Raw genomic sequence first — 24,201 nt, 5'->3', positions numbered from 1 at the left:
TCCCCCACCGCAGGGGTGCCTGGGCACAGAGAGACACACACAGACGTGCAGAGCCACGATGCAGGGGACAGTGGGTGGCGGTGAAGTGCCAGGGGTGGGGCCGTGGCGTGACCGGACAGGTGTGAGCCGGAAGCTTGAGCAGGCGGCATGCCGTGGCCGTGACGTGGAGCCACCCTGTGGCTCCTCCTGCTTGGGTCCTCTGCCCCTGTGTCCTTGCTCACCTCTGCGGGCCCCGGGCTCGGCTGCCGTCGTGACTCACCAGCGCCGCGGGCGTGTGTGCGCTCCACTTGGCTCTCAGCCCTTCCGCGCCCACCGACGCTGGCAGCCGTCTCACTCCTCCCAACTCCGCCCTCTCCTGCCCCGCTGACTTTGATGCTTGCCGTTTGCCTTCTGTGCCTGCCAGCTCATGAATTATTTATATGCTGTGCTTCCTCCGCGGGCCACCTTGGCAAACAAGACAAGTTCCTGTGGACCTCATCGTGGCGAGGGGTGGGACAATAAGCGGTCGGTCATACACAGTGTGCCGCGCGCTGTGCTGGGCGTAAGCACTGTGGCCCCGGGGCTGGAGCGGGGCTGGACGCGGCAAGCCTGGAGTCGGGGAGGGCGTCAGGGAGGCTGCAGCCCTATTTCTGGCGTGTAGACCCTGCCAGGCATTACAGCTTCGTGCCTTGTCCGCCTGTCCCCTCGCCCACCCTTTCCCTTAGTCGTTTATTCATTCGCTCATTCACAGGCCATCCGAACACCTGTTATGTGCCAGATGCTGTGCCAGTCCTGGGAATACACGATGAAAAAGATTTGTCCTGTGCAACACTGGACTTTTAGGTTCCCACACGTGCCCCTCTCCTCCCTGCTTCACTGCTCCCTCTGCCTGGAAGATCGCGGTCCCACCCTCCACCCCTTTCCTGGCTTACTGCCTCCACCCTTTAGACCTCAGTTCAAAGGTCACCTCCTGGGCAGAGGATTCCCTGCCCCCTTGACCAGTTTAAGGTCCCATTATGATGCTCTCATAAAAACCCGTCATTTTCCTTTCATAGCACCTGTAATTATGTATTTCTTAGTGGGACTATTTCACTAATGTTGGTCCTCCCAATCACCTGTGTAGAAACTCATTTGTTACAGTTTTTACACTGTTTAGCACATGGTAATGGTTTAATAAATACAAATTGGATGGATGGATGGAGGTTGGATGGATGGATGGATAAGTGGGTAGATGGAAGGATGGATGGATGGATAGATGGATGGACGGATGGATGCATAAGTGGGTGGATGGATGAGTGGGTGGAAGGATGGATAGGTGGGTGAGTGGCTGGAAGGAAGGATGGATAGGTGGGTAGATGACAGGGATGGATGGATGGATGGATGGATGGATGGATGGATGGATGGATAAGTGGGTAGATGGAAGGATGGATGGATGGATGGATGGATGGATGGATGGATGGACGGATGGATGCATAAGTGGGTGGGTGGATGGATGGATGGATGGATGGATGAGTGGGTGGAAGGATGGATAGGTGGGTGGGTGGATGGAAGGAAGGATGGATAGGTGGGTAGATGACAGGGATGGATGGATGGATGGATGGATGGATGGATGGATGGATGGATAAGTGGGTAGATGGAAGGATGGATGGATGGATGGATGGATGGATGGATGGACGGATGGATGCATAAGTGGGTGGATGGATGAGTGGGTGGAAGGATGGATAGGTGGGTGGGTGGCTGGAAGGAAGGATGGATAGGTGGGTAGATGACAGGGATGGATGGATGGATGGATGGATGGATGGATGGATGGATGGATGGATAAGTGGGTAGATGGAAGGATGGATGGATGGATGGATGGATGGACGGATGGATGCATAAGTGGGTGGGTGGATGGATGGATGGATGGATGAGTGGGTGGAAGGATGGATAGGTGGGTGGGTGGCTGGAAGGAAGGATGGATAGGTGGGTAGATGACAGGGATGGATGGATGGATGGATGGATGGATGGATGGATGGATGGATAAGTGGGTAGATGGAAGGATGGATGGATGGATAGATGGATGGATGGATGGATGCATAAGTGGGTGGATGGATGAGTGGGTGGAAGGATGGATAGGTGGGTGAGTGGCTGGAAGGAAGGATGGATAGGTGGGTAGATGACAGGGATGGATGGATGGATGGATGGATGGATGGATGGATGGATGGATGCATAAGTGGGTGGGTGGATGGATGGATGGATGGATGGATGGATGAGTGGGTGGAAGGATGGATAGGTGGGTGGGTGGATGGAAGGAAGGATGGATAGGTGGGTAGATGACAGGGATGGATGGATGGATGGATGGATGGATGGATGGATGGAAGGATGGATGGATAGATGAGTGGAAGGAAGGATGGATAAGTGGGTAGATGAAAGGATGGATGGATGGATGGATGGATGGATAAGTAGGTGAGTGGAAGGATAGTTGGGTGGATGGATGGATGGATAGATGAGTGGGTAGAAGGATGGACAGGTGGGTGGGTGAGTGGATGGATGGATGGATAAGTGGGTGGATGGAAGGATGGATGGATGGAAGGATGGATGGGTGGGTGGGTGGGTGGATGGATGGATGGATGGATAAGTAGGTGAGTGGAAGGATAGTTGGGTGGATGGATGGATGGATAGATGAGTGGGTAGAAGGATGGACAGGTGGGTGGGTGGATGGATGGATGGATAAGTGGGTGGATGGAAGGATGGATGGATGGAAGGATGGATGGGTGGGTGGGTGGGTGGATGGATGGATGGATAGGTGGGTAGGTGAATGGATGGAAGGAAGGAAGGAAGGATGGATGGATGGATGGATGGATGGATGAGTGGAAGGATGGATAGGTGGGTGGATGGAAGGATGGATGGGTGGATGGATGGATGAGTGGAAGGATGGATAGGTGGGTGGATGGAAGGATGGATGGATAAGTGGGTGGAAGGAAGGAAGGAAGGATGGATGGGTGGGTGGATGGAAGGATGGATGGATAAGTGGGTGGATGGAAGGAAGGAAGGAAGGATGGATGGATGGATGGATGGATGAGTGAGTGGAAGGATGGATAGGTGGGTGGATGGAAGGATGGATGGATAAGTGGGTGGAAGGAAGGAAGGAAGGATGGATGGGTGGGTGGATGGAAGGATGGATGGATAAGTGGGTGGAAGGAAGGAAGGAAGGAAGGAAGGATGGATGGATGGATGGATGAGTGGAAGGATGGATAGGTGGGTGGATGGAAGGATGGATGGATAAGTGGGTGGAAGGAAGGAAGGAAGGAAGGAAGGAAGGAAGGAAGGATGGATGGGTGGGTGGATGGAAGGATGGATGGATAAGTGGGTGGATGGAAGGAAGGAAGGAAGGAAGGATGGATGGGTGGGTGGATGGAAGGATGGATGGATAAGTGGGTGGATGGAAGGAAGGAAGGAAGGATGGATGGATGGATGGATGGATGAGTGGAAGGATGGATAGGTGGGTGGGTGGATGGATGGATGGATAAGTGGGTGGATGGAAGGAAGGAAGGAAGGAAGGATGGATGGGTGGGTGGATGGAAGGATGGATGGATAAGTGGGTGGATGGAAGGAAGGAAGGAAGGATGGATGGATGGATGGATGGATGAGTGGAAGGATGGATAGGTGGGTGGGTGGATGGATGGATGGATAAGTGGGTGGATGGAAGGATGGATGGATGGAAGGATGGATGGGTGGGTGGGTGGGTGGATGGATGGATGGATAGGTGGGTAGGTGAATGGATGGAAGGAAGGAAGGAAGGAAGGATGGATGGATGGATGGATGGATGAGTGGAAGGATGGATAGGTGGGTGGATGGAAGGATGGATGGATAAGTGGGTGGAAGGAAGGAAGGAAGGAAGGAAGGATGGATGGGTGGGTGGGTGGATGGAAGGATGGATGGATAAGTGGGTGGATGGAAGGAAGGAAGGAAGGAAGGATGGATGGATGGATGGATGGATGAGTGAGTGGAAGGATGGATAGGTGGGTGGATGGAAGGATGGATGGATAAGTGGGTGGATGGAAGGAAGGAAGGAAGGATGGATGGGTGGATGGATGGATGGATGAGTGAGTGGAAGGATGGATGGGTGGGTGGATGGAAGGATGGATGGATAAGTGGGTGGAAGGAAGGAAGGAAGGAAGGAAGGATGGATGGGTGGATGGGTGGATGGATTGTTGAATGGATGGTCAGTCAGTTGAATGGATGGATGGATTGAAGGGCAGATGGATGGATGGTTAGTTGGATGAACTGGAACTGAGGCATAGTGAAGGCAGGGACCAATTAGGGGTCTGATCCAGGAGTCAGGGAAGGAAGGAGGTGAGGATCAATGTATAAGCCAGAGTAGTAGAAGTGGGAAAGTTGAGGAGAGGATTGACAGGAAGGAGTCTGTAGGATTTGGCCTCTGGTTGAATGTCAGGAGCAGAGCAGAGGGAGGAACACAAGGTGACAACCAGGATTCTGACTGAAGGCTAGGGAGACTGAAAGTAAGAAAGAGAGGTGCCTGGGCGGCTCAGCCAGTTAAGTGTCCAACTCTTGGTTTTGGCTCAGGTCCTGATCTCACAGTCTGTGGGTCGAGCCCCGCGTTGTGCTCTCTGCTGACAGTGCAGAGCCTGCTTGGGAGTCTCTGCCTCCCTGTCTCTCTGCCCCTCCCCGCTCACGTGCTCTCTCCCTGTCTCAAAAATAAAATAAATAAACAGCAAAAAAATAAAAATGAAAAAAATAAAAGAACAGGTTTGGAGGTGTGGGACAAAGATGTCCTGCCAAATTTGAGGTACCTGCTGAGGCGTCAAAGTGGGCATTTTAAATTCTTTTTGGCCACTGCGAAAGTTAGGATAATACCAGCTTCCCTGAGAGAGAAACTCCACCAGACCAGCGGCCTAACGCAATACGAGCTTTTATTTAAAACGTTCTCTTCGGTCCCTGTGATAGTCCAGTACCCGTCTTCCTGTTCAGCCTGATGACGGGTTGACACAGAGGTTTAGGGAGCCTCAGAGCTGAGGGGAAGAGACAGGAGAGCACTCACCGGCTTCTCAGCCACCTCGGCCCCAGAGGACCACCTGTGAGGAGAGCCTACCTCACACCGTACAGCCAGAGGTCCAGACTTGCTTTCTCAGGCTTCCTGGAGTCCAGAGCACAGACACCGGATCAAGGCTCTGACACTCAGGCGTGCCACCCCCACACTTCGACGGGGACCCTGACCAGCAGCCCAGCGGAGCCCATCCAGTGAGGGAGACTGCGCCTGAGGCCGTGGTGGCGGCTCTCCTGGCTGCAGCGTCCACCCACCTGCTATCCAGTGGCCCTGAGACCGTGCCTGGGTCCCCTGGTGGTGGTTCTGTGCTGTGATCTTGAACACCGTTCTCTGCTGTGTGGTCTGCTTGTCCTTCTGGAGTCTCTGAGAGCTACTTACCGCCTTTTTTTTTTTAAGAAGTTTATTTTTGGGGCGCCTGGGTGGCGCAGTCGGTTAAGCGTCCGACTTCAGCCAGGTCACGATCTCGCGGTCCGTGAGTTCGAGCCCCGCGTCAGGCTCCGGGCTGATGGCTCGGGGCCTGGAGCCTGTTTCCGATTCTGTGTCTCCCTCTCTCTCTGCCCCTCCCCCGTTCATGCTCTGTCTCTCTCTGTCCCAAAAATAAATAAACGTTGAAAAAAAAAATTTTTTAAAAATAAAATAAAATAAAATAAAAGAAGTTTATTTTTTTGTTTTTATTATTATTAATGTTTGTTTATTTTTGAGAGAGAGAGGGGGAGACACAGAATCCCAAGGCAGGTTCTGCCTGGACAGCAGAGACCTGACGCGGGACTCAAACCCACGAACCGCGAGATCATGACGTTGAGCCAAAGGTGGATGCTTAACCGACTGAGCTACCCAGGCGCCCCTACTTAATATCTTTTTATTTTTTAATGTTTATTTATTTTTAAGGGGGGGGGGACAGAGAATGAGCGGGGGAGGGACAGAGAGAGAGGGAGGCACAGAATCTGAAACAGGCTCCAGGCTCTGAGCTGTCAGCACAGAGCCCTATTCGAGGCTCAAACTCATGAACCGTGAGATCATGGCCTGAGCCAAACTCAGACGCTCAACCGACTGAGCCACCCAGGCACCCCTACTTAATACGTTTGTAAATAAAGTTTTTCTGCGTACATTTGCCAGCGGTGTTTTCTGTTGCTTGTGAGCAGACAGACCAAGAGTAAGTATGCGGTAGCAGCTGGAGGCCCAGTTGGAGGCCCTGAGCTTGGGAGACTTGGGCCAGAGCCTCCCCTGGAGGTGTTTGCAGCCATGGGAGGGGACAGGGTGGTTCTGGGAGTCTGTGTCACCATGCTGGAAGACAGCGTGGTCTGGAGCCTCCGCACGTGAGTAGGGACTAGGAGCTCACAAGGCAGGGAAGGAGCTGCCTATGCAGCTCTGTTCCTGGTCTCCCCCCCCCCCCACACCCCTCCCCGCCCAAAGGCCCTGCCTGGGGGTTTGCCCTTTGGAAAATCAACTCCTAGTCCAAGAAGATAAATCCGTCTTTTCTTCAAGCCGTGGTGTCTTTCATGGTGACTTTCTTGTTCTTCATTAACGACAGAGTTCTGTAGTCTTTTTTTTTTAAAGTTTATTCATTTTTGAGAGAGAGCAAGAGAGCATGGGGGAGGGAGGGTAGAGAGAGAGAGAGAGAGGGAGGGAGGGTAGAGAGAGAATCCCAAGCAGGGCTCCACGCTGTCAGTACAGAGCCGGACATGGGGCTCGAACTCACAAACCGTGAGATCACGACCTGAGCCGAAATCAAGAGTCGGGACGCTCAACCGCCTGAGCCCCCGGGGCACCTCCAGAGCTCCGCGGTCTCAAGGCCACCCCAGAAGACTCCTGTCACTATGATGATAGTTACAACACCCACTTACCTAGAGCGATGGCACCAAATGGGTGACATCGGTGACGCCCTCCCAGTGCAGCAACCTGCGTCCCCACAGCACTCTGGCCCACGGAACCCAGACACGGCCTCAGCACGCTCTCACGTTCACGGGCGCTCGCTCCCGAGATGCGGCCTGCTGCTTGCCGGTTCACACGGTGTTTTATAGATGAGAAAATTGGTAACTCGAGAGGTTAAACGACTTGCCCCAGTTTGCACATGTATGTCACAGGAGAGTCAGGATTTGAACGCAGGGATCTTTTTATTTATTTTTATTTTTATTTATTTTTTTAGTTGAGAGAGAGAGAGAGCACGCGTGAGCAGAGGAGAGGAGCAGACAGAGAGAGAGAGACGATCCCAAGCAGGCCCCAAGGTCAGTGCAGAGCAACGTGGGGCCCAATCCCATGCCCCTGGGGTCATGACCTAAACCGGAATCAAGAGTCAAATGCCCAACCGACTGAGCCTCCAGGCGCCCTGAAAGTGGGGATCTTGATGTAACAAGGTGTTCCTTATCTGTGTGTCTTCTAGGTGACAAAGACCTCTTTCTAATGCATCTCAAGGGACAGAGAAAGCCAGGACCAGCTGCTGGGCCTCTCGCACGGGCTCATTAACAGCTGGGAGATGGGATTATGGGCCAGACAAGCAGCTGCAGACTTCCAGTCTCTGCATGGAGTTTGTGCCCATGGTTGGTTCTATGTTCTAAGAAGCCCTGGATATCTGCCCACAGGGGGTAGAGGTCAGTGAACTTAAATGTCCAGAAAGATAGACCTTGAGCATCTGGAAGGTTGGGTCATAGGGGGTAGAGCCACGGCCACTGAGAGTTAAGGACAGAATTCTGTCCGACGATTCATGTGTTTTGGGTTTTTTTTAAATTTCTTTTTAATGTTTATTTATTTTTGAGAGAGAGAGAGAGACAGAGCATGAACGGGGGAGGGTCAGAGAGAGAGGGAGACACAGAATGTGAACCAGGCTCCAGGCCCCGAGCGGTCAGCACAGAGGCCGACGCGGGGCTCGAACTCACGGACCGCGAGATCACGACCTGAGCCGAAGTCCGAGGCTCAACCGACTGAGCCACCCAGGCGCCCCAACAATTCACGTGGTTTTAAAAAAGCAGCCATGTCTCGTCCTTCGGGGATGGACGGCAGGCCCAGCGAAGGCACCAGCCCACGAGGAGAGGCTGGAGCTAAAAAGGGCATTTCCAGACTCCCTTTCCCCTGAAGTACAAGATGCGGGTTACTCTCTACCAACCACATGGACTGCGTGTCACGGCGAATTGTGCAGAGAGAAGGATGTGGCAGGGACTGCGGCAGAGGCACTGCGGAGCTGGTGGCTGCCGGTGACTCCCCGAGGTCAGGGTGGCTCCTTGGAGACGGCTGGACGGCTGGCTTCCTGCCTCAGGAGCTCCTTCCCCACGCACACACGCATGTCCCGTGGCCGCTCGGCTCTGTGTTGTGGTTTTGGGAGTCCTTCCTGGAGACGCATTCCTGTGTCTGTTTCTTTAGTCCCTCCAACGACTCTGTGATCTGTCTTTGACCCTTAATAAATACCTTGCTGGGGTGGATCCTGCGGTCTGCAGCCTAGAATCTGACCGATGCCCCACGCCTGGGAGGAATGCGTGCTGGTCACTCAGAGGCACGCTGAGCCTGGGGCAGGTCCACTGCCCTCCCCCGGGGACTGGGGTCGCGCCCCTGCCCTGGCTCCAGCTGAGCGAGTGTCTTTTTCTAAACTAGAAGCCCATGCCCTCTGGGAGTCATACCAGCTTCCGTTCCCGTCACTGACAGTCCTGGTAGAAAGGAGACGAGAAGGAGGAAGGGTCCATTCTGCTTCTAGAAGGAAGTTAGTGAGCTATACGTTGAGCACGTCTTTCAATAACCCTGACCCAGGGGCTGCTGGCTGCGATCTTACTACGCCCTGGTTGGGTGTAGAGTGAGTGTGTGTGTGTGTGTGTGTGTGTGTGTGTGTGTCCGTCCACAGGCACTTGCCTGACCCTTGTGTTGATCACGGCTTCTGTTTGCTGAATTCTGATGCCTTGCTGTCTTGAGGCGCCGGGGGGACTGCCCTTCGCAGGGTTGGCCTGTTCCTGGGGACAGTAAACAAGGCACCTGGAGAGCTCCTTTCCAGTGCAAACCACATTCAGAATCCACATTCCCATCTCCCTCCTCTGTGGTGCTCTCACCCTGCAGGCCACCGTCCACCTGTCCTGTAGGACCAGGTACCACACAACTAAGGACAGCCCCTATTATGCCCAGAGAGGACTGACCTTTTTAAAAAAGTTTTTTTAAATGTTCATTTACTTTTGAGAGAGACAGACAGAGAGTGGGCAGGGGAGGGGCAGAGAGAGAGGGAGACACAGAATCCGAAGCAGGCTCCAGGCTCCGAGCTGTCAGCACAGAGCCCGACACGGGGCTCGAACCCACGAACCATGAGGTCATGACCGGAGCTGTAGTCTGAACCACCTGAGCCCCTCAGGTCCCCCCAGAAGTGGCTGAGATTACTCAAACTAGCCCATCTTCAGCCTTCTCACCCTGCCTCACCTGTTCCTTCCCCAATTTCCGCCCCCCCCCCCCCATCCCCTCTGCCTCCTGACCATCCCTGGTGCTTCTATGAGTATAACAAACTGTTTTCAATGGCAGTTGACTCCGGATCTGATGGCCTCGCCGTACCTAACAAATAATTAAGCCTGTATTTTAAAACACTCCTCTGTTCATTCATCCATCCATTGAAAGGATATCTCCTTAGGCCTCTCAAGCGTCAGGAACGATTCTAGGCCTCGAGAACCCAGTGATGCGCAAATCAGACACCGTTGCTGCCTTTGTGAAGTACGGCTGGGGCAGCAGACATGAAACAAATCGTCACACGGACAAGTGTATGATTAAACAATACAAGTTAGACAAAAAGAGGAAAAGATTACAGGGTGCCGTGCGAGCACAAGGGGGCAGGATGTGGCTTCTAAACTGAAACCTGAAGGGGGGCCTGGGTGAAGAGTGGAGAGAACATCTAAGGAGACAGAGCAGCATGTACTAAGGCCCTGGGGCAGGAGGAGGCATGGGGTGGCCAGCGCACCCTGCGTGAGAAGGCACAGGCCTCAGACCTCCTGTGAGGCTGGCTGGAAGCCTCAAAGGGCATCTTAAGGACTTTGAAATTCTTCCTAAAAGTAACCCCACACCTTTGAAGGGTCTGTAGAGAGATGTCTAGTTTACTTTTTAAAAGACCACTTGGGGGCGCCTGGGGCTCTGTTCGTTAAGCATCTGACTTGGGCTCAGATCATGATCTCATGGTTCCTGAGTCTGAGTCCCATATTGGAGTCCTGCTTCTCTCTCTCTGCCTCTCCCTCATTTGCGTCCTTTCTCTCAAAAAACAAACAAAAAAAAGCCACGGGCACCAGGGGGCAGAGTGCAGGGCGCTGGGGAACGGGGGGCGCAAGAGGTCAGGGAAAGGGGTGAGTGTGAACTGTGTCTGAAGTCTGCGGCCTTGGCTGGGTGTAGGGGTGGCGGAGAGGGAGGGGTGGAGGCCGCCGTGCAGCTCCCGTCTAGACCTGGGTAGGGCTTGTGGTCCAGACAGCCCGGGTCTCTCCTTGTAACCGTAACTGGCCCTGCCCGGACGAGCCCCAGGCCCAGCCCCTGCCCCGGCTTCCCTCCCGGGGCGGGGTGGGGGGGGGGGGGTGAGCACTGCCAGTGGACATTGTGAAGGCATCTCTGGCCCAGCGCCTCTCCCTGCCCTCGACCTGGGACCTCGCCCGGAGCCGCCCTCAGCTGCCCTGACTCCCGCAGAAGGGTAACAAGATACGAATTTTCTCCTTTCCCCCTCTTTAATGCTCCTTGAAAGAGTCATGTCCCCTCTTTGGGGAGTGGGGAGGCAGGGTAGAACTATTTCCAGGACTAATACGACATCTTCTCTCCAGGGAGTACAAATCAGTCATCGGTCATTTATTATTTATTTATTTTAAATTTTCTTTAATGTTTTTATTTATTTTTGGGAGCCCGACAGAGTGCAAGCGGGGGAGGGTCAGGGAGAGAGGGAGACACAGACTCTAAAGCAGCTTCAGGCTCCGAGCTGTCAGCACAGAGCCCGACGCCGGGCTCGAACTCACAAACCGTGAGATCACGACCTGAGCCCAAGTTGGTCGCTCAACCGACTGAGCCACTCAGACGCCCCCTGGTAATCCTGTTTTTAAAACACAGACACCCCCCCCCACCCAGCTACCGTCCCCCCTGCCAGCCCTTGCACGGTGAACTAATCTTTCTGTTGCCCGAGAAACGAAGCTGGCTGTTTTTTTAAAAAGCACATTTACGGAGGTGAAATTTACATACAATAAAATGCACCCATTTAAAGTGTATAATTTGCTGTGGGTTTTTTTTTTTTCCAGTTCAGTGGGTTTTTACAAGTGTCAACACCATGTAACTGCCAGCCAACACGATCAGGATATAGAATGTTTCCATCGCCTCAGAAAGTTCCCCGTGCCCTTTGCAGTCAGTTCCGGGCCCCGGGAAACCACCCATGTGCGTGCTTTCCGGTTACGAGATCGGCTTTGCCTGTTCAAGAATGTTCTGTGAATAGAATCATATAGCAGGTAATTTTTTGGCGTCTGGCTTCTTACACTTAGCATAATGTTTTAAAAACGTCCCCCGGGGTTGCGCGTATTAGTAACGCATTCCTTGGCACAGATGCGCCATTCTGTGTATCCAGCCCCCTGATGGGGGCGTTAGGTTGTGTCCGGCTTGGGGCAGTTATGAATGAAGCTGCCATGAGCATTGGAGCACACTTCCTTGGGTGGATATATTTCTGTTTCTCTTGAGCAAAATACAACCGTGGAATTTTGAGGTTGCAGGTTCACCCTGCCCTACTTTGTTCTCTCCTTCCCGCCGGCCCTGTGAATGCAGTTGTCCCACATCCTCGCCATACCTGCGCTCAGTCTGCTTTGTCTCTTGTGTTGCAGGTGTTCTAGTGGGTGTTGAGGGGTGGGCTGGTCGACTTGTTGTTATTGAACGGTAAGAGCTCTTTATATATTCTGGGTACAAGTCTGTTGTCAGATATGTGATGTATTGCAATTTTTTTCCCCTCTCCATCTGTGACTTGTCGTCTTATTCTCTTAACAGCGTCCTTTGCACATTTTAATTTCAATGGGGCCCAGTTTATCAGGGTTTTTTCCTGATAGGAACTGCAGGGTTATTGTAAGAAAAAAATGAGAGAATAAGGTCTTTGGTTCCTATGGGGCAAAGAAATGTGGGTAAGAATTTGGGGGGGCCTGGGGAGGGAGAAACAATTAGGAGGGAGGTTCCCATGTCAGGATGGCACCCTCACTGGAGAATCACTGAGGCTTCTGCCCCAGTGAGCTGTTCCACCACCCCCTGGGGGGAACCCACCTATACTTCTGGTTCCACCGGTTTGCAGCAGCATTCCGTGGCACACAAAAATGCAGAACGCATACCACAGACAGAGTAGGGAGGCCCGAGACCTCTGATCTTGCTTCTTGAACTGCTCCTAGAACATTCTTTCGGGGTCCGGCCTCCTGCCTCCCACGATCTGAAGTCCATTTCCGTCCCTGCTCGGGGCCTCCCTCAGTCCCGGGCAGCCCCTCCTGTCAGCACGCCCTGTCCCTTCCTCCACCTCCAGCCTTTTTATGCCATCTGTCCATTGGCCCCTCCTGTCCCCCAGCTCGGGGGGTGGGGGAGGACGTCCTTCGGAACCCCACCACCTGCCTGCTCAGGCCCGCAGGCTGACGGCGGGGAGGGATGGGGGGCTCTGTGCCTCCATTCTGGAAGGTGCAGCTGCGGGCCACGCTCTGTCATGATGCACGAACACTGTCCAAAGATTGCTCAAAGAGACAAAATTTTTTTCCCACTTCGCTTTTTTAAGTCACGAGGAAAACCTGTACGTGTTGAGACTATCACAGGGCCAGAATAGTACCTCGCTGATTCATCAGAGGTAGAACAGCTGTGTCTACACGTTTGCTAGTAAATAGTCGACGTAACAGAGAAAAGACTGGAAAATGGGAACTGAAAAATTATTAAGTATAATTAAAATACTGTTCTCTCCAAGGATCGAAAGGTTTTTTTTTTTTTTTTCAACGTTTTTATTTATTTTTTTTGGACAGAGAGAGACAGAGCATGAACGGGGGAGGGGCAGAGAGAGAGGGAGACACAGAATCGGAAACAGGCTCCAGGCTCTGAGCCATCAGCCCAGAGCCTGACGCGGGGCTCGAACTCACGGACCGCGAGATCGTGACCTGGCTGAAGTCGGACGCTTAACCGACTGAGCCACCCAGGCGCCCCTGAAAGGTTTTTTAAAGAAAGCTTTCAAGAGGTTTAAAGTCAGCAGGCAATTAGTTGTAATGGGGCTCGAAGGCTCAAAACGAGAGACGTGAGCTAATGAAAACACTCATGAATTCAAGGGTTTGCTAAAGTTTGAAGCTAAAGGTGAACTTTTAATTTGACTCACCTTTGGTGAGGTTGCTGCGAGACCCCAGGCCATCATAACCCATATGCTTCACGAAGATTCATCCTTAATGGATGATCTCTAACTCTCAAAGTGGGCAATTTTTTTTTTTTTTTTTACTTAATCGTTTCAAATGATCTTTTTATTACACAGTAATTATAAGTGACCGAATTCCATTTTGAGCCACTTATGCCTCATTTTCCTCAATGTCGTGCAAAACGTTTCAGGGCGTCAAGTTAGGGAGGCCCAGCTTTTGAACCAGAGTTATCAGTTTTGAACCGGGTTTCCCCGAAACACGACTGAGTGTGGCACAGTGATGTCCGAGTGGATGTAGCAGGTGGAAAGGGTCCAGAACCTGCAGCCGGATGTGCCCACGGGGCACCTGCCGTGGAGACCGGAGACGGTGTTGCCAGGAGGAGGGGCCGGCCCTGGGAACGGTGGCACAGTGTGGACTGGGGACACTTGTCTCCATAAATGTCCTCATGTGCCTCCCTGCCAACATCGCAACTTCATGTACTCACATCACACCAATCAATCTCCACGCCCCGAGAGCAGGGGCGGGAGGCACTGGCAGGGACGGAAGCGGACGTCATGTGCCGTGGGCGATGTTGGCTGTGCGTCTGGATTCGAGTGTCTGTTGTTCTACGTTTTGCTTTTATTCGGTCGGGATGAAGGCCAAAAGCAAAGACAAAGCCAGGGCGTCATCTTTGGCCCAGGAGAGCCCACAAGAAGCCGCCCAAGTCCTCACGGCGGCTTTAGCACAGGGAGGAAGGTGGGACCCGGCACTACCTGAGGCCCAGGCAGGACACGGGTTCTAGGAGAGCTGGGGCCCAGGCAGAGTCGGGTCCCTGTGACACAGGGACTCTGGAATATGGGATCGGCAGCCAGACCGCCTTGTTCTGAAGCCCCTCGAGGCCCCCGGGGCCCCCAAACCTTCCGGGTCCGGGAAGGAAGGCAGCAAGGGAGCCTGGCGGGTGCTGACTGACGCGCTCTAGACAATGGTGAACACCACCGGCTCCTGCCTCCAGGTGTGTGCTCACCTTCCAGCCACTTTGAAGGGTGTCTGTTTACACTCCTTGCTCATCTAATGAGGGGAGACGGAGAGACGAAGCCTTCCGAGGGGTTCAGCCAGTCCGGGAAGTCCGTGGTGAGGGGCCGAGGTGCAGGGGAGGAGGGGAAGGCACCGACCGCCCCAGGCCTCTGGCACACCGGCGTGGCCCTCTGCTGTGCCTCTTGGGGCCACCGTCCCCGGGCCCACCTGGCAGAAGCCCTGAACGGTCTGGCCTTTTCACGCTTGGCAGCCGCGGGGACCTGCCCCACCCACGACATCACCTGGTCCTGTTGCCAACGGCCCTAAATGTCTTCAAGCCTTTGCCAGCCTTGGCGCGGACTCCGTGCCGACTGCGGTGGCGGCGTGGAGCCAGTCCCCCGGTGACGCGTGAGGGACCCTCACCAGGCGGAGCGAGCTCTCGGGGCTGCCGGGCACCCGGTGGGGGTGCGGGGCGGGACGGTTGGGGGCGGGGCGGAGAAGCCAGAGACCTGGTAGTGGCGCCCCCTGGGGGCCCTCCCATCGGGGCGGAAGGAAGCGTTGCTCGAGTCTGACGTTGCCGGCGCGCACGTCTCCGGGATAAAGTCCCGGGTCCCTACAGTAAGTATATTTATATTTTTAAACTTGAAAGTTAGAGGAAAAAGTGATTTGGGAAATGTTGTCCCCTCCAGGAGGTGGAGCTTTGTGCAGAATAGAAGGGGCGTCCCTTCCTCCCGCAGAGGCGCACGCGCGGGGGTGAACACCTTTGCCCTCTGGGCTGGGTGCCCGCGTGTGGGCACAGCTCAGGGCCTCGCGTGGTGGCTCACGGGCCTTCACAGCCGGCCTGGAATTCTCCTCCTGGTGTCACCCCCCTCTTTGCTGCAGGGCCAGCAGCCAGCCGTCCCGCCCCCACCGGGCCCGGATCCTCGGCCTCTGATGCCCTTCTCCCGGCTGTGACTCTCCTGCTTCCCCCGCGCTGCCCGGGAGGACTGACATATTTTCTGCCCCGCACCCCGACCCGGTAATTTTTAAGCCTCTTCTTAAAAATATATTGTGAGGGGCGCCTGGGTGGCCCAGTCGGTTGAGCGTCCGACTTCAGCTCAGGTCATGATCTCACTGCCGGTGAGTTCAAGCCCCGCGTCGGGCTCTGTGCTGACAGCTGGGAGCCTGGAACCTGCTTCGGATTCTGTGTCTCCCTCTCTGTCTCTGCCCCTCCCCTGCTCGTGCTCTGTCTCTCTCAAAAATAAACATTAAAAAAATGTTTTCAAATAAAAAAATACTAAAAGTTACTGTGAAACATAACACTCCCTCAGAAAAGCGTAGAAAACATATATTCCCAGTTCCGTAAATTATTATGAAGCGGATATCCAAGCAACCAGCAATCAGCGCAGGAGATGGAACGTTCCGGGCCTTCTCCCCCCTCCGCTTCCCTTCCCCCAGAGCCTTCTCTGACTACAGTCGTCTCCATCATGCCGACTTTTAGGGAAATTTCTTCCCGGCATTTTTCCTTTCACCACACAGGATTGCCAGCCTGAGTTCTACGTCTTAGAACCGTTTGTAAATGGAATCACACAGCGTGCACCCTTGTGTTTTGTGTCTTTGGCTCAGTTTTGCGTTTGTGAGACTCATCTGGGTCGCTGTGCGTGGCTGTGGCGGTTCGCGTAGACCGCTGTGTAGATTCCGGTTGCATAGACAGACCACCTGTTTCTGACCTATTCTACGGTGCTTGACATGGAATTGTTTCTAGTTTCCGGCAGTTAGGAACGCTGCCGCTGTGAGCCCGGAGCCTGTCTCCCGCTCGGTGCGTACGGGCGTCCCGCCGGGTGTGGGCCTCGGGGTGGGATTCTCGGGTTCAGGGTCTGACACGTCCGCAAACCAGTCAGCCGCCGCTGTCTGCACCTACCAACACTTGGCGCTGTGGGCCTTTTACGTTTTAGCCACTCTGGGGGGCGTGAGTGGCCTCACCCAGCGTTTCCCTGACGGTTAGGCTCTTGCTCGTTTTTTGCTGTGCGTGCTGTCCTTTTCATTCCATATTCTGCACATGTATACGTATATACGTACGTACGGAAAACGTACATGTATTTTATACATATATGTATACATAAGGCGCGTATAATAAAATATATTTCTATTTTATGTGTATATATGATATACACTTCTATATTTACGTGTATACACGTACATCTATATATGTAAGCATTTTATTACACGTACGTGTGTAAGGTGTGCATATACGCGTGTAATCGGTTCTCTGTGTAACACGGATATGATGCTCTGCGTTACCAGTATTGCGAACATCACCACTCAGGCCCGTCATTCCCTTAACAGATCCTTTGATGAAGAGTCGTGCTTAATTATTATGTAGTCAAATGTATCAGTCTTTTCCTTATTGGTAGTGCCTTGATGTCCTGTTTAAGAAGCATTTATCATGTGGCGCCTGGGCGGCTCGGTCGGTTGAGTGACCAACTTCGGCTCAGGTCATGATCTCGCGGTCCGTGGGTTCGAGCCCCGCGTCGGGCTCTGGGCTGACGGCTCGGAGCCCGGAGCCTGCTTCGGATTCTGTGTCTCCCTCTCTCTCTGCCCCTCCCCCATTCGTGCTCTGTCTCTCTCTGTCTCAGAAATAAACAAACATAAAAAAAATTGTTTTTAATTTAAAAAAAAGTATTTGTCATGAATACGTTATTGATAGTATCTAGTAGGAGCTTTTAAAAACTATTTTATTTTTTATGATATGTTCTTCCGCATTATATTTTTAGAGACATTCTATCGGATCTTTTTTTTTTTTTTTTTTAATTTGGAGAGAGAGAGAAAGAGAGGGAGAGATCGTGCACGAGTAAGGGAGCAGCAGGGAGAGAGGAGAGAGAGACAGTCCCAGGCAGGCTCCACACTCGGTGTGGAGCCCAACACGGGGCTCGATCCCACACCCCTGGGATCATGACCTGAACTGAAATTGAGAGTCGGATGCTCACCTGACCGAGCCACCCAGGCGCCCCCCTGAAAACTGTTTTAAATCGAGGTGTATCACATGTAAAGTGTGTAAAGCGTGGGAGCTTAACTGTGCAGCCCGGTGAATTTTCACACAGGTATACGCTCCGGTCAGCACACTCGGCTCCGGATAGGTACTTCTGGCGAACCAGACGGCTTCCGTGTCCGGTCAGGTACGGCCCCCTCCCCCAAGACAAACACCGTTCTGCTTGTTTCTCTTCTGTCTTGTGGCTGGACTTCTGAGCCTCAGACTCGGGTCTCGGGCTCTACGGATGCGTTGCTGCGAACGTTCTTGCGCGTGTGTTCTGGTGGGCAGAGCACGGGTCTCTCGTGGGTGTTTGCCGCATCCTAGGAGCGGGACGGCCGGGTCGTGGTGTTGATGGTGGAGAGCACCAGACCTTTCCCACGGTGACCGTACCAGTTTACGCCCCAAAGACCACGTCCCCAGCAGCACTTGGAATCGTCAGACTCTTTTTTTGTTCGTTTGTTTTCAAGTTTATTTATTCATCTTGAGAGAGAGAGAGAGAGAGAGAGACAGTGCGAGCGGGGGTGGGGCAGAGAGAGAGGGAGAGAGAGAGAATCCCAAGCAGGCTCTGTGCTATCAGCGCGGAGCCCGATGCAGGGCTTGAACTCACGAACCGTGAGGTCATAACCTGGGCTGAAATCAGGAGTCGGACACTCGACCGACTGAGCCACCCAGGCGCCCTCTGAACTCCCGTACGTCCCGCTTCTCTCTCTCGGCGAATGTCTGTGAAGTTCCTCTGCGTGCACCAGCCGTCGATCGCTCTTAATGCTGACTGGCTTATGTCGTACAGATACAGCACGCTCCGTGCATTTCTCTGTTGGTGGACATCTGGGATGTTTGCCACGTTGGGCTGAAACGAATAGAGCTGTTACGAATGGCCTTGCGGAAGGCCTTTTTGTGGATACACGTTTTCATTTTTCCTTCGTAAATGCTTTGGGTGGAGTTGCTGGGTCAGAGGATTTTCCCTCCTAACATTTTATTATGAAAAATCCCAAGCGTACACAGAATCGAGAGCATTTTAAGGGAAACGGGAGCAAGCGTGTGCGTGCTGTTGTTAACTTTGTCACGCAGCTGTCCGTCTTGTCCCTCTGGCTACGACGAACCCATTTTATTTCCAGCAGACTGGAGACCCCAGTGCACTCCTTCCCTATGGTGCAGCTTGCATGTTATGAACTAGAATTCAGTGTTTGCTTAGAGTTTTTCCTTTCGACGTAGAATTTACAGACGGTCAAGTGCACACGAGATTCCTCCTGACATGTGCACCTGTGCTCAATTTCGACCAATGTGTAGTAACCCAGATCCCACTGCTGTCACCCCAGTGTTACCATCACTCTGTACTTCTGCTCTTCTGAGACAATTTTTCCGTTGTTGTTTTTTACAGTGAAAACTGTGCATTGGATGATATGGCATTTCCCTTTCCTGGAAGGCTTTGTTCACTTAATGTTTTTGCCATCCATCCATGTTGTTAACTCGATCAGCCGACCATCCTTTTGTATCCCTGATCGGTACTCCATGGGTCTGTGGACTCCGGTCTTTTTATTCAGTAGGACCCCTGCGCCGTGTCTGGTTTGGGGCCGTCATGAAAAAAGCCGCTGTGAATGTTCTTTACGAAACTTCGCGGAAACACGCCGTCGTTCCTCTTGAGTGCACACGGCGGAGTGGGAACGCGAGTCCTGTGCACTCTTCCGTCGGAGGAAAGCGCCCAGCTTGCTTTCCAGAGCGGCTACGCCGTGTTACAGTCTGGCCAGCGACACACAATCCCAGCCGTTCCCCCTTCTCACCCACATTTGGTCACGCTAACTTTTGTGTGGTAAAATGCACCTAACAAAACTTACACCTTAGCGCGCTCCGTGCTTCCGCAGTGCCCTGCGCCCGTCACCAGGACTCAATTCCAGACACCTCACCACCCCTCGTGGAGACTCCTCCCCAACAGGCGGCCGCCACTATGCTCCCTCCCCCAACGCCCGGCAGTCACATGCTACGTGGCCCACCCCACCTGCTTTCTTGCTCTCCGCCCGGAAGGCTCCGTGTTTCCCAGGGTCGCCGTGTGGGTATGTCGTGCCCCCTTCCTTCAGATGGCCGAATGACGCCCCACCGTTTGGAGAGACCACGTTTCTCCTGCTCGCGCCTCAGCTGATGGACGTTTGCCGTGACTCCACCTTTTGGCTGCTGGGCGCACCACGGTTTTGTCTGGACACCCGTCCCACTTGTTTTGAGCGTATACGTGGGGCGGAAGTGCAGGTCCTGGCATCATCCCGCGTCCGCCGGGGCTATTTGTGTCGACGCTCTACATCAGAGCAAGGAGCTTCCCTTCTATTATTAGCTTACTTTTCAGAACATCCAGAATGGATACTGCATTTTATCACAGGTTCTCCTGCATTGACTGACTTGATCGCACAACTGCTCCTTTTATTACGTCCGTTTGGGAAAATATTCTGAATGATTTTAGAAACATTAAACCGACTCTGAACTCCCGGGGTGAGCCCAGCTTCACACCGCGTGTGGATATCACAGTGACTCTTAGCCTCTCCGCTGTCCTGAGACAGGACAGAAGGGTAAATGCTGCCCTGCGAGAAACGGCCCCAAATGCTTAGACTCCCCGGTTTTGTCCCCATCTTGTATCTGGGCCCAGTCGTGGCTCCTGCCTCCTCACCTCCCTGCCCCCACAGAGCCAGTGTTCACAACAAGTCGGCTTTGGTGGGTCGTTCAGTGCACCATCGCTGGGCATGGAGCTCCAACTCCTATGTAGTCTGCAAAGCCCAGCTCAAATGTCACCTCCTCTTTAAAGTCCTTCCCTACTTCATGATCTGCATAATCATCCCTTCTCATACTGTCTCCCGGGCTAGATTTAGTTTTTAATTTACATCCAAGTTAGCTAGCATGTAGTACAATAATGATTTCAGGAGTAGATGCCAGTGATTTTTCTCCTACGTATAACACCCAGTGCTCATCCCAACCAGTGTCCTACTTAATGCCCCTCCCCCGTTTAGCCCATCCCCCCTCCCACACCCCCTCCAGTAAGTCTCTGTTTGTTCTCCGTATTTAAGAGTCTCTTCTGTTTTGTCCCTCTCCCTGTTTTTATATTATTTTTTCCCTTCCCTTACGTTCATCTGTTTTGTCTTGTAAAGTCCTCATATGAGTGAAGTCATGATTTTTGTCTTTCTCTGACTAATTTCACTTAGCGTAATACCCTCCAGTTCCATCCACGTGGTTGCAAATGGCAAGATTTCATTCTTTTCGACTGCCGAGTAATACTCCGTGGTATACAGATACCACATCTTCTTTATCCATTCATCCATCGATGGACATCTGGGCTCTTTCCATACTTTGGCTGTTGTCGATAGCGCTGCTATAAACACGGGGGTGCATGAGTCCCTTCGAAACAGCACACCTGTATCCTGTGGATAAATGCCTAGTAGTGCCGTTGCTGGGTCGTAGGGTAGTTCTAGTTTTAGCTTTTGAGGAACCTCCACACTGTTTTCCAGAGCGGCTGCACCAGCTTGCATTCCCACGTGCAGTTCCCCTGCCGGATTTTAAGCCCACTGAGGAGAGGGACACATCGGGCTTATCTCTGTGTTTAGAGAGACTGTCATCATGCGGCGTGTGTTCAGTAAGTGTTCAGTGAACTGAACTCGTGAATCCTTCAGGCAGAACAAATAGCAGCAGAACAGGAAAAGCAGGGGGGTCACTACGTTCTAGGTCGGCTTTTCTTTTTAAGTGACAAAACACTTTTTTCGAAGGAACCCTTTCGCGGCACCCAGCCCAGCAGGCACAGACAAGGAGAGGTGCTCTGACGGAGGTGGGGGTGCTGGGAGCAGAGAGCCCCATCCCTCAGCTCCCCGGACCTCAAGGGGGTCCCCGGCTCACCACCTCTCCCGCAGCAAGTCCAGAGGCCGGACGGGAGGAAGGCCCAGCCCCAGGTCACGCTGAGCCGCGGGCTCAGCTGGAGCGAACCGGCCGGCGGCGCCCCTCCGACACCCCACGGCCCTGATGACCACCGCTGACCCGCATTTCGTCCCCCTTGTCGGTCCGGCCGGTTTCAAGCCAGGCGCGAGGCCGCAGCCCTGTGAGTTAGTGGTTGTGCTTGTGAGGAGTGGGCGGCACAGGGAGAGGAGCGCTGAGCTCAGGCGGGACACCTCTCGGGGCCTCAGCTCCCCCGTCTACGAAATGGGCGCAGAGGCTGGCAGCTGGTCCACCCGGCATCCCACGATGGTCCCCACTTGGGCCGCTGTGGACATCCGTGTGTCCCGTTCAGCTCCCGGGTGACCTTTCTCCTGTGGGGGCGTCACATGTTGACGCCGTTTCCTGTGCTCCGTCCGAACCCTGAACGTTCCCCCCCGCCCCCTGTGCCCGGCCCGCCTACCTGCCCACGCCCTGCACCACCCACCCGTGCCCTGCGCCCTGTTCTGGCCTGGCTTCCTTCCTCTACTTTGCTCTGAGACCCTCTGACGGAGAGGTCAGCAACAAAACCACTGAAACGCTTGACTTCTTGCATGTCTTGCAACTCCGGGATCCGAAGTGTTGAAAACCTCTTTTGTGTTCCTTATTACAATTACTAGCACCCAAAATAACGTGAACATACTATAAATCTTTATTTTTTTTTTAATTTTTTTTTCAATGTTTTTTATCTATTTTTGGGACAGAGAGAGACAGAGCATGAACGGGGGAGGGGCAGAGAGAGAGGGAGACACAGAATCGGAAACAGGCTCCAGGCTCTGAGCCGTCAGCCCAGAGCCCGACGCGGCGCTCGAACCCACGGACGGCGAGATCGTGACCTGGCTGAAGTCGGACGCTTAACCGACTGCGCCACCCAGGCGCCCCTATAAAACGTTTTTTTGTTTTTTTTTTTTTAATTTTTTTTTTCAACGTTTATTTATTTTTGGGACAGAGAGAGACAGAGCATGAACGGGGGAGGGGCAGAGAGAGAGGGAGACACAGAATCGGAAACAGGCTCCAGGCTCTGAGCCGTCAGCCCAGAGCCCGACGCGGGGCTCGAACTCACGGACCGCGAGATCGTGACCTGGCTGAAGTCGGACGCTTAACCGACTGCGCCACCCAGGCGCCCCTATAAATCTTTATATAAAAGTGTGCCCTTCCATTGGAAATCTCTTAATCAAATAGGGCCTTAAAAATCATTTCATCTTCGCTGTACATCCGTGGATGACTATCCTTTTTGCGAGGGTTCCTCCCCAACTGCCTTTTTACTTTATGTCCTTTACGGCCGTCAGCACCGAGAACCATTTTGTTACTGTTTAAGGAGGCAGGAGGGAAAGGGGTTTCGTTGTTTAAATGCCAGTCGGGCGGTAATCCGCCAAAAGCACATAGTGATCCGTCCCCGGATTGTCTTTAAGTGAAGTTTCTCGGCTGGTTTCTTCTTAGCACCTTCTCCGCAGAGACACCCACCCTGTGAGCTGTCGCTCTGCTGGAGGTTTGCACCCCCTGGGGGCCGCGCCACCGAAGGAGGCCGGGGGTGCGGGGCAGGTAGGGGAAGGAGACCTCGGGAAAGAGCGCGCATGAAGCAGGGTCCCCCCTGGAGCTCGGTGCCCGGCTGCCCTCGGGAAGCCCTCAGGTACCCCGGAGAGTCCGTGAGTCGCCCCTGGTTTCTGCGCCTTCTCGGTCTTGCGTGGGCTCCGCAAGCTCACGGATGGCGTCACGCTCCCGTGGGCACCGCCCCCGCCGCTTCTCTAGCCCCTTCTCCCTGGGTGACTTCAGCGGCTCCCAGGACCCTGGAACTGGACGTGCGCTAATGACCCCCAAATCCTTGCGTCCCGATGTCCAGCCGCAACGTCTCTCCTGAGCCGCGGACCCACCGGCTTGCCCCCCGTGCGTGTCCCGTCCGCGCGTCACCCGCGCCGTGCCCCAGGCAGACCTGCTCCTCCCCACCAAACGTGCCCTCCTTTCTTGGGTGTCACTGCAGCACGAGTGTCCCTGACCCACGTGACCCTCCAGTGTCCCGATGCCCTTGCCACTGGCCACTGTGCCTCTGCTCCCTGAGTCCTCTCGTCCACCGCCTGCTCCTCTCCACCCAGTGGTCTCCGCCTTGTCTGGGTCCCGAGCGTGTGTCACCGGCTACGGGCACATCCTACCCCACCTCCATCACACTGGTCTTCTCCCGCCCGGACTCGCCCCTGCTTCCGGAATGTTCTTTCCAGAACGCAGATGTGACTGCGCGGGTGCCTTGCTTCAAGCCCCCTGCCCACAGGATAAGGTCTTGCCTCGGTCCCCGGCTGCGGGACGCTGGTTTCTGCCGAGCTGCTCGCAGCCCCCGCACCTTGCCCGTCCCCGGGCCCAGCTCTCCGCCTGGCTGTCTCTCTGGGCAAATTCCACACAGCCTGGAGTGTCAGCTCCGTCACCGTCTCATCTGGGAGGCTTTCCAGCCCAGCCCGTGTCCCCGTCTGTCCGCACACGGCACACCGTCCCGTCACTATCACTGCCGTGAGCGACCCGAAGGCGGGTCTTCCCCGTGGGAACTTCCGAGCTTCACAGGAGGCGTCGCAGGCGAGGGGGTCCCTCACCCACGAGGGGCGTTGGCGGGGTGCACGGCGGCCGCAGAGGGAGGGGACGCCTCTGCCACCCACCAGCGGCCTCGCCCAGCCCAGCAGTCTGTCTGAGCGTCAGCCTCTCGGCCCGACAGCAGGTGCCAGACGGAGGGCTTCCTGCTTCTGCTGCGTCCCACTGGGGGCCCCGAGGCATGTCGTCCTGGGCGACGGGTGCCCTTCGGGAGCCCCCGTGACCACGGTCAGCGGTGACGCCGAAACGCTGCCCGTGGGTCGCGGTGAACAGAGCTGACAAATGTTTGCATGACTCGTGTCCACGTGTGAATTGAAAAAGAGCCTAAACAGCATCTCACC

At 54.2% G+C, this 24,201-nt stretch overlaps 1 long non-coding RNA gene across 3 annotated transcripts in view; it reads left to right on the top strand.

The window, feature by feature from the left end:
- LOC115515414 overlaps nt 1-19,843 on the top strand; it is a 36,157-nt gene extending 16,314 nt beyond the window's left edge. The window contains exons 3-6 of one of the 3 annotated variants that reach the window (XR_004343734.1): nt 7,407-7,614; nt 11,245-11,448; nt 15,226-15,361; nt 17,424-17,575. This is a non-coding gene — a long non-coding RNA (uncharacterized LOC115515414). Of the gene's footprint in view, nt 1-7,406; nt 7,615-11,244; nt 11,449-15,225; nt 15,427-17,423; nt 17,576-19,212 lie in introns of those variants that run through there. The other 2 variants (XR_003969255.1, XR_003969254.1) reach the window with 2 other exon arrangements.
- Nucleotides 19,844-24,201: the final 4,358 nt, after the last annotated feature.

Source organism: Lynx canadensis, chromosome B3, assembly GCF_007474595.2.
Source record: "Lynx canadensis isolate LIC74 chromosome B3, mLynCan4.pri.v2, whole genome shotgun sequence".
In the NCBI taxonomy this organism is placed as follows: domain Eukaryota; kingdom Metazoa; phylum Chordata; class Mammalia; order Carnivora; family Felidae; genus Lynx; species Lynx canadensis.
This window is presented reverse-complemented; position numbering and strand designations above follow the sequence as displayed.